Source organism: Astatotilapia calliptera, chromosome 15 (genome assembly GCF_900246225.1).
Source record: "Astatotilapia calliptera chromosome 15, fAstCal1.2, whole genome shotgun sequence".
NCBI classification, from domain to species: domain Eukaryota; kingdom Metazoa; phylum Chordata; class Actinopteri; order Cichliformes; family Cichlidae; genus Astatotilapia; species Astatotilapia calliptera.
In genome coordinates this window covers 24,502,369-24,512,931 of record NC_039316.1, presented here as the reverse complement: position 1 = coordinate 24,512,931, position 10,563 = coordinate 24,502,369, and the positions used below count along the sequence as shown (strand labels likewise).

The 10,563-nt window shown below is 46.6% G+C and overlaps 1 pseudogene; it reads right to left on the bottom strand.

The window, feature by feature from the left end:
• Positions 1 to 2,478: 2,478 nt before the first annotated feature.
• Positions 2,479 to 4,531, bottom strand: LOC113037606 (uncharacterized; annotated as a pseudogene).
• Positions 4,532 to 10,563: the final 6,032 nt, after the last annotated feature.

Below are 10,563 nucleotides of genomic sequence, written 5' to 3'. Positions count from 1 at the left end.
ACTGACTGAGTCAAAGTCCAGAGCCCAGCACGAGGCATGACGAATGCACCGCAAACATGCAAATCATAGTTTAATGTGTCCGAGATGACCTTCAAACATTCCAGCAAATTAAACTTAAGCTGCAGCTGAGCATCATTTAATTTCCCCCAGAAATGAAGGAAATGAAGGAACATGCTACTACAAGGGATTTTGAGCTGATGAGTAACTTCACACTCTGCTGAGTTATTGACTTTCTGTCTGCTCCTATCATTTTATACTGACTGTGCTTGTTATTGATCGGATTATGTGCTTTTCCGGCCCTTCAATGGAGAGCCATTGTGCACTCAGTATTTCCCCGCTTCAGGCCGAGTGACCTCAGGAAAGGACTGAGAAACTCTGAAGAGGAAAACAGTGAAATTCACGCCGTAACCTTTCTTTCACAAAATGATTCTCTGAGTATCGACAGTTTTGTGGCAAAAGTTTTGCATTTGGTGAGACAAAGTGAGCTCTGGGCTAATGGGAGAAGCTGCCTCTGCAGCAGGGAACTACGATCATGTCTAAGAATAAAAACAGAAATTGGTTTTGACAGTTCACTTCAGCGGCTCTCTGAAAATCAAAGGTCAGGTCCCACAGCTTGTTTTATTTCACCTTCTACAAAATTCACGATCCCACAGCCCTATGCTGTCTGGGCTGTTCTCTTAACCTTTATTTGTCTGCTGATGTAGCTTAAAGTGAGACAATCACTCAGTGCTGTTGTGTTTGTCACGATTCAACCTCTAGTCCCTGCGCACAGCATATGATGATGCACTGTAACCAAAGGGGAAGCAAACCTTAAAGCACCGCTGCATCACCTCTGTGCCAAGCAGCCACCGCGTCAGCTGACACCAGCACGGGGATAACAGATACACCTGAACTCCGCCCACACAGGTGTATCTGTTATCCCCATGCTGGTGTTGTTCCTGTATCGTGATAATCAATATTGGTCCAGGTGATCAGGTTTCCACGATTAATTCAGGTGGCCCTCAGAGGGAATGTTCAGCCCCTCTTCAGCATCCTTGGCACCTCATTAGTGCCAACAGAAGGCTAAAGTCCCAGTTTGCTCTGTTCGGTGGTGATTTGTGGTTTGCTGCAGACAAGTAAGCAAATCATTTCACTTGTTGTTATTCTCCTCATTGTCAGTCAGTGATTTGTTCACTTTCTGTGATCTGGTAGTTTTATGAATGGATCATGGTTCCAGTTTTCATGTATTTATTTTGTGTTATAAATGAGTGCATAAATATAGTAAATGTTTACTTTGTGCAGTCGTATGTTACCAAAAAAAAGTTTAAATGTCCATTTTTCCCATGGTACACCATTCAGGAGCCACTGCACGGATATCCGTTCTAGTCTTTACTAAGGTTTCAGGGTAGATCTTATGTTGCTCTAACCAAACCGCTCTTATTTTACCCTCAGGTGGTTAACACAGGGCTAACTTAGCACAAGCCCAGCTGGTACAGCTGTTTTTACTTTGAAGGGGCGTTTTTTCATGCTTCTTGTTGCTTCCTGCCTTTGTTCTTTTTCCTTGTTTTTACTTTGAAGGGGCGTTTTTTGATGCTTCTTGTTGCTTCCTGCCTTTGTTCTTTTTCCTTGTTTGTGTTTGTGCACCCTGCCTTGTTGCCCATTCTGCCCTCGTGAAGCTTAAGGGTGTCAATGAATACTGAGTGTTGTGTTGGAAGGTTCCTGGTGGTCTCTGCACATATGGTCAAATTCTCCAAACACTCAAGAAAGGTGCTTCAGTGCTTCCTCCGTTACCTGCATTTCACTAGCAGGGACCACTCCCTTGGCAATGATGAGCAATGAGGGATGAGGAAGTGTGATTAGTGTTGCGGTTTGTGGAAGGCCTTGAAGGGGACTGGTGACGGCTCTCGGGCCGGGCAGAACCCCCAAAGATGGCATCCCCTGCAGAAGCAAAGACTGGGCATAATGGAGGTTTTGGAGAATGTTGTGAATGTATACCAGGTAGACTTGTGATGACCATCGACCCAAGAGCTTGCATGAGTGGTCAGGGATTTCTTTGTGGGAGGGAGAAGTCGTGACGCCAGTGAGGAAGGGATGGCCAGAGAAGTGATTTGGAGGAATCCCGGAAGACGAGGACGCTTGGCGAAAGTGTGAGAGGGGCCATGTCCTGATTGGGGCGTGGCCAGATTCGGTGATGAACGGAGAATCTGAAGGTAAGGTGTGCTGAGATTTTCTGAAGTCAAGGTAAAGGGTTAGTCGTTCAAAGGGTCTTAAAGGAGAGTTTATTTTGAAGTAGTATGTAGGCATGGTGCTGCCCGATTGATTGGTTTGCTTTGTTTGAGTATGAAAATGGAGCAGTCTTCGGAGTCTGGGTGGATGGCACTCGTGCATGGATGTAGAGTCGGATGGAACTTCAAGGATGAGGGGGTGAATTTGGAACAGTGTAAGGCCGAAGAGGCGAACAGGAACATGGCTTTGAGTGTGCGTGCCAGGAAGTAGTCGCTATACTTCAGCCGGAGGGTAGAGATGCAGCGATGCAGAAGATCTGAAGTTAGGGGTAAGCGGTGTAGGGTCGTGGCAGGTGACTGACGCTGGAGACTTTTGATGAGTAGTGATATCTGGAATGACGTAATGGTTGGGCATGGTGAACCTGTGAGCAGTTTGGCAAGGAAATTGATGCCGCTTTATGGAGGGAATGTTGATGCTCTCGAACCGGAAGGCATGGATATGAAGCTGGAAACTGTTGCGATGTCGAATGACGGGAAGGGCAGGTTGGAGTTTTGATGCTATGAGGCTATTTAAAATCGCTTCTTGGGAGATGCTGATGAGTTCTGCAATGCTGGGGTTTAGATCGTCGTGGCTGAAAATGGAGGAACTGGGGTCGGAGCTGCCTCTGCATGGGGCGCCAAGGCTCTGAATGTCTGGAGGGAGCGACAAGATAGGGAGTCGGCAATGGAATTGAAGTGGCCTGGAATGTGTTCTGCTCTGAATAGGAACGGATGGGTGACTGATAGCCACGTGAGCCGCCGCATGAAGGGCATGATGGAAGGAGAGTTGCTTCGGCCTTTGTTGATAATGTCGATGTGGCGGAGGTGTGGTCCTGGGCGCGGCTGCAGGGGAGGAGTGGTGCAGTGGGCTCAACGGGGCGGTGCTGGAGATGCCGGTGAGAACAGCTGATGGCGATTTGGACTGATAATGGTTTCCTTCCCTTTTTATAGTGAGACGGCGAGGAGCGGAGAGAGAGGGAAATCAGCTGGGACCGACAGCTGTCAGACTGTGTTCAGTCATAACCTGGGAAAATTGTAAATAAATGTGGAACCTGGTGATAAAGACCTGTGTGTATGTGTGTACCTGTGTATAGTGCATTTAACAGTCGACTACGGCTAAGTTGTGTGACCGAATGAGGATGGATTTTTTTTGACCATTCGTGGCCCCACAGTAAGGCTGCGATGACTAGATTTCGTAAACAGCTGATGAAGGCAGGAACCGATCGTGGATATATTTACGGAACTCGGTAGGCCAAGCTGAAGAGAACCACCTTCGGCCGTAATTGCCCCCAAAACCGGCGGAAGGGGCAGCATCTGTGAAGAGCTGAACACCATCAGGGTGGGACAGCCGATCGTTGTAGAAGAAGGTGATGCCGTTCCAGTTGGTGAGCAGAAGTTGCCAGAGATGCAGTTCGGCCCTGGAGTCGAGGAGTGACGGTTTAGATGCAGCGAGTGAAAGCAAGTGAGAAGGAGCGGCCTTGAGGGATGATGTGTAGAGCGAAGTTTAAGTGTCCCAACAGGGAGAGCAGCTGTCGTTTTGAGCAAGTGGGAGCGAGGAGAAAGTTTGGGAGGAGAAGGGTTGAGCTTTTCGGTGGGCAGGGAGGCCTGGAAACGTTCAGTGTTGAGGGTTATCCCGAGGAACTCCAGGGATGTCGAAGGTCCCTCTGTTTTCTCTTCCGACAAAGGAACGCCGAGTTCGGAGAAGACTAACCTCAGAGTGGATAACCCGTGAGCTGGTGGTGACGTGTGAGGGGAGATGACTAGGAAGTCGTCGAGGAGGTGAACCAAAAAAGGCAGCTTATGGTTGTTAGAGAGGATCAAACATCAAGCTTCGGAGAGTGACTCAAAGAGCTTGGGGCTGCTTTTGCGGGAGAGAACGGAAAGACAGCACGAGGGCTGCGAATCGTTTTGGGCCGGGACTATGCAGGCGGAAGTGGGATGTGGGGGGGTGCCGCACAACTTGCAGGAGAGGGAAGAACGGGCAGCAAAGACGCGGCAGTAGATTTCCTGATCGAGACTGCCCCAGAAGGTGTCTTGGTTAAATTGCTGAAGGCGAGCTGCCTTTGAAGCAAACTGGATGTGGTACTGATAGAATCCGGTGCTGCCGAATCGTAGTGCGAGGTAGAGAACAATGGTCAGATAGGAGTCAAACTATGGTCTTCGGGAGGAAAAAGCGGTGCAGAGGACGTCGCTGTATAATGAGAAGGCTAGAGCAAACTTGACCGGGGTGAGCTCTTTCAACTTAGAAGGGGCCGCACCATGTATAATAATGGGACCGTCATGGCCATCTAGCACCCTAAGAAGAGCAGGTTGCGAGGGAGGAGGAAGAATGAGCTCAGCTAAATCCACGTAATTACTGGCGGTGATTAGTTGGCGAAGGTTAGCAGATACGGGAGAAGGCTTTGGGGCCAGTGGGTTGGGAGGAGGAATTGCTGTGGCCAGCAAAAACTGGGTGGTGTTAGCTTGGAGAAATGGAGCCTTGGCGAAAAGGCTAGGCCAGGTGCAGCTCTGAACTTCACCAATGTGAGAAGGAAAGGCTGCTGGGTAGGAGGTTGGAGCAGTCGGACGGCTGGTTGTAGGAATGTTAGCTGAAATACAGTGGGAAGTAGCGGAGGTGAGAGGACCTGGCAATGCTGTGCAGGTGTTAGCTGTGGCGTTTAACAGAGGAGGAATGAGTGGCTGAAAACCCTGGCATCCCGGTGCCGAGGTTGTTGGCAGAGTTTAGCAATGGAGGAATGTGTGGCTGAGGGCCTGGCAACTCGGTGCCGAGAGGGTTTGTTGGGGCAAGCTGTGAAGGGATACGGGCACACAGAACTGGCAACCCTTGACGAGTGTCACACTGAGTGGGAGGAGCAGCTGAGGAGGGAGCATGCGGAGTGGTGGCGAGCTGTGGCTGTAGCTGGCTGGGTGAGGCTGAAAGGAGCGAGGAAGCGTTGTTAATGGAAGCGCTAGCTTAGTTTGTGTCCGGAAGAGACTGCGTTCGGTGAATGAGAGCGGGAGCGCTGAAATGTTAAGAAGAAACGGAATAATGTAGCCTTGTTATCGGATCAACGAAAGTGAATGCTCCTCTCTTTCAGGGCTCGTTGGAGACAGGCGACAGTAAAGTCGGAGATATTCGTGGGCAAAGAAGCTTCGGGAGACCTTACCGGAGCGTGGAAATGGTGACGCGACCTCGGAGTTGAACGCTGAGATCGATTGTGTTTCCGGGAAGCTCCGCGGGGCTGGAGACGCGCCTCAGGGCGATCCGGAGTGGAGTTCTGCCGAGAACTTTTACTGGGAGGGGATCGTCCTCTAGCAGATCGGAGGTTGGAGTATTGCATGAAAATGAGAACAGCGGGTATTGGACGGGGGCTTTTATAGGCCGAGGCCAGAGGGGGCGTGAAGGAGGAATGGTCCCCTGAAATTCAGATGATATCTCCACTAATAGAGGATACACTGGACCATCCTTTATGAAACAAAAGGAAATAATGCCATCCCACAATTCTCAGGAGCTGACCATCGGCGCTAATGAAAACGATCAGAGTGGCACAGATAATCACATAAGGGGAAATCGATAGTTCTTTTTCTTTATGAATTTTCTTTACACCAGGTAAAATGATTGGGGAATTAAGTTTCTGGACTGCAGCCTGCAGCCATGTGCTTTTCTTTCCCTCTGCCAGATCATCTGTGTCCATCACCCGTGTCCCCGTGCTGCTTGTGTAATCATTACCTTCCATCCTTTGATTTGTTTCTGGATATGAATTTCCTCCTGTTTTTGAGTCCTTGAATACATTTTTTCATCATCTGCCTGCTCTTATATTTACACATTCATGTCCATGCACACTAAATTAATATTTTCTACTTTTAAAGGGTGAAAGAGTCCAAGCAGGAAGACTGGAGGGCAGTGAATTGTTTTGCTCCTCACGGAAGAGGTGGAAATGACACGGCACTGATCTCTGTGCTACATTTATAGTAAAACTACTCAGATTTAAATAAAGATCACAGTTCGATGGTTTCCAGTTCTCTTAAAGCCCTGCTTCCTTGGAAACCTCATGTTCACCAAGCTCCTTGTGTACTGTTTTTAACGCTGTGTTCTTTGAATTCAAACATCAGATGTCAGCACGGTCCTACCTTGTCTTTCAGATTTATACTATGGAAGGACACCTACTCTGTATCTGTTTAAGTATAAGAGCCCTTTGTTTAGGTGGACCACTGGACTCCTGGCACCGGCTTTTTAAGGAGGCGTTCGCAGGGTCATATCTTGACCCACACACACATACACACACACACACACACACACATACCTACACTACACACAGACAAGGTACTCTTGTGTATGATGTCATATGTTAATGAATCTATGCATATTCATGAAACCTCAATGAAGAGCAGAACTATGGGGGAGCTCACTGAGAGCGACTGGGGTTTGAGCGGCAGGAACAGCGCTCGTCACAGTTCTCTCCCTCGTGCACGAGATTACCCAAAGAGTTCAGCCTGGTGTCTAATGCTTTTTCTGTTGTAGTAGAATTGTCTTGGTCGTTCCAGCAATAGGTCTGTGCTAGCAAACCTATCATCATCGTGTTCAGAGATCAGATATTTTCCATAAATTTCTGTAGGAACAGACGTCCCTGTGCAGCCACAGGTGTGGCCATTAAAAAGACGGCTGGTTTAACTCTTTGACCTATAAAGATGAGCTCTCCTGAACCCTTAATGATGAGTTTAAGGATGTGAAGATCTTGAGCTGATTGCCTTTACCCATCGTGAGATGTTTCTTGTGTGATATTGTGGTAATAACACCTTTTTATAGGCATCAGCTGAACCAGCTGATATGAATTTGCTCTGAGTAGCAGGATTGTTTTATAATCACCGATAGATTTCAGCTGGTGTCCCTTTATTCAAGCGTTCTCATTATTGTACTTAATTTTTGGACATCTATGGTGTGATGTTTTTGTATTTGGATGTGTTGTTGCCAACCTCTGATTAATATTTCAGGTCAATTGCACCTTTAGAAATATATTTATTTGGAAAATTCAGTACTTATTTTACCTGCTGCACATCAATGAAGATTCGGTTTGACCACCATTACAAGAGTTTTCTTGGTTTTTCCAGGGTAGCTGCATACACAAAGACCACTCTCACTACCTTCTGATGTAAACCCAGTCAGCAGGCCAGAACCCACTCAGTTCAACAGTTACTCCTGGTAGTTTTCGAGGGGTAAAGAGTTGAGGCCACGCCACGCTGGCTTCATCCATCACTTACTGTTCCTATGAAACATGCTTCAGACATGAAGTAGGCCTACGCTTCCTCGTGAAAGGCATCAATCACAAACATATGTGACATTTTCAAGTCCAGTCCCTTGAAGAGCTTTTCAGGTTTATGTTTATGTTATGACCAGATGAGCTGATGGGTAGTTGCGTCATAAACAACTTGCAATTACTTCTGCTACCATGGATGGGCAGAGAGTTAAGTTAGCTCTCTTAAATGCAAGATCTTTATTGAATAAAACAAATGTGCTTCAGGACTTTTTCAGTACTTATAAGCTGGAAGTCATGTTCCTAACTGAGACATGGCTGCACGCTGGTGAAGTCTCACCTTTGCTGGAACTTTGCCCCCCAGATGCCAGTCTCTTCAGCTCCCCCAGGTTGTCTGGGAGGGGAGGCGGAGTAGCCTCTATCATCAAAGACTGTTTAAATGCAAACAGATACAAAGTCTTGGTGTTCTTACCTGATTTGAGTCTCAGCTGTCCTGTGATTTTAATTATAGCCATCTATCGTCCACCTAAATATAATGACTTGTTCATTCTGGAATTCTCAGACTTGTTTTATCACTCACTATGAAAGGATTCTTATAGTGGGGGACTATTAATCTGTGTTGTGAGGATAAATCCCCGGTTAAAGATTTCTTGAATATAATTGATTCCCTAAATAAACGCAATTTGTGTCCGGGCCAACACGTAAGGGCCACACCATCGACCTTGTCTTGGGTTATGGACTGAATGTATCGCTGACTGAAACTTGTGGTTTACCTACTTTAGACCATTTAGCAATTTTGATATTTTAATTCCTAAATCTCCAGCTTCTGAGAGGGGAAAATTGCCCCTCAGATCATCTCGTCACATTAGCCATGAAGCGTCGCTTAGAGTTGATTTTCATTTACCTGATGTATTGAATCCCATTTTTATCCATGAATTATGTGTGGACACGTTGACTGAACTTTAATAAAGCACTTCTTGAACTATTGGACTATTGTTGCTTAGTTAAAACGTCATAAAAGGAGCCCTATGCCCTGGCTAAATGAGGAACTAATGAATTTGAGAAGAAATTAATAAAAATAGAAATAGAAAAGCAGAGCGTCGCTGGCGATGTTCCAGACTAGTAGTATTTCTGCAGGCTTGGAAAGACACTTTGTCTTTTTTTCAATCATCGATGTTTGCAGCAAAAACAGATTATTTCTCAACTCTCATTATGAATCATAGGCATAACTCAAAATATTTCTTCAACGCGGTGTCGCAACTTACAGAAAGTAAGTCAACTATCCTAGCTGTTCAAATTTGACAGCTCATGACTTACTTATGTTTTTTAGAAACAGGGCTGAAAAACTTAGAAATGAAATTGTTCCCTCTTTGGGCAGTTTGTCAGACTACTCAGTTGCTTTGCCCATTAGTGTTGATGAAGCATTCTCTGTCTTCAAGGTTATTTCCTTGTCTGGATTAACTAAGGTTGTAAATGCAGCTCGATGTACAACCTGTTCTTTGGATCCTCTACCAGCCTGGGCTATTAAAGGAACTGTGAGGGTGATGGGTGTGAAGCAGAGTCTGGGTTAAACACTGCTGGAGATGCTGCCCTTTGGGCGAGATACTGAACCTCAGGTCACCTAAGTCTCTGCCTCTTACAGACTCTTTGGTTCAGTAATCCGTCCACGGCTGTGCGTGATACAACGCCCCATTGCAGTTTAAACCGACTGAAGTACAACTCACACAGAGCGCCGCCTCCTCTGATTGGATGCTTGCTAGTGTGCTATGTGCACGTTCAGCCCCTGTTTGCTCAGTGCTGCTTCTCAGATAGGAAACGTTTCTGTGGCTTGGCAGCAGAATATTACATGTCAGGTGAGTCCTTAACGCTGCCACATAGCCCTGATTGTGTGTGAGGCTGACACACACACATACACACACACACACACACACACACACACTGAACCTCCACTTCTGTCCTCAGAAATCTGCTGCACATTGGCGTCTTTCACCCATTTCTCCTGAAATTGTGCTTCATTTTTTCTTTTTTCCACCTTCAGAGTAATTTCCTCGGCTGTTTGAGCTACAGATATCTCAGGGGAGATTCAGCATGGCCCCACAATGGCAGAAGCCCAGTCCTTCACAGCTTCTTGGCCGGGGATAAAGAGCCGCTCAGGCGCCGCGTCTCTGCTGCCTTATCAGCCCGCCTCCACTCAGGAGCAGCGCTGCCGTGTGATTGCAGATTCTGGACAGTAAATGTCAAGATATTGCAGGGAGGCTCCTTCTGAGAATGCGGCTCAATCGAGCGACTTTTATCTGTTATTTGATGTGTTAAACGGGTGCCCGTGTTGAGTTGGGGCTGAGGAGGAACAGATAAAAAAAAGATGCAGGGGAGGGGGCAGAGCACGCTCATGGCTTTGGGTCCTTAAACATTGCGGACGATCATATGCACGCTCCATGACGAACGAGCTGGGACTGATAGTAACAACCACGACAAGTCAGAAGGTTACCTGTGTCACATGATTAAGACGAACGACACCCCCCCAAAGATATTTAAAAACAAAACACTAAGCCACAGTGAAAACATTCACATCCTTTATTTGCTTGCAAATATTAATGTCTGATTACACTCCACTCTGTGCTGTAATAACCTCAGTTTGAATTTTTAGTTAATCTCAGTGGAAATAAATTAGGTATTATTCTCCTCTGAAAAAGTCATAATTGCGTTGTCAAGGTGATAAAAGATGAGCAGTAATTGCACCGCTGAGGAATTTCATGGACCACGTGAGGCTGACAGTCAAACCGAGGCTGAAGCTGGATGAATCAGCAGCAGAACGAGGCTGGTCTCAGGGAAAGGTGTGCTTTTGTTGGGGCTACTGACAGCTGCGACCTCCTCGGGTTATGGAGCAATGAGCCCAGGCTGGAGGAGTATCTACCCATACTTGTTACACGTAAATGTTTCAGATCATCAAAATAATTTTAACATTACATAGAGATAACACAAGTAAACGTGAAATGCAGTTTTTAAATGACGCTGTCATTTTTTGGTCCACTCTTTTTAGCAGAATTGTTTGAATTCAGTCACGTTGGAGGGTTTTCCATCATAAGCAG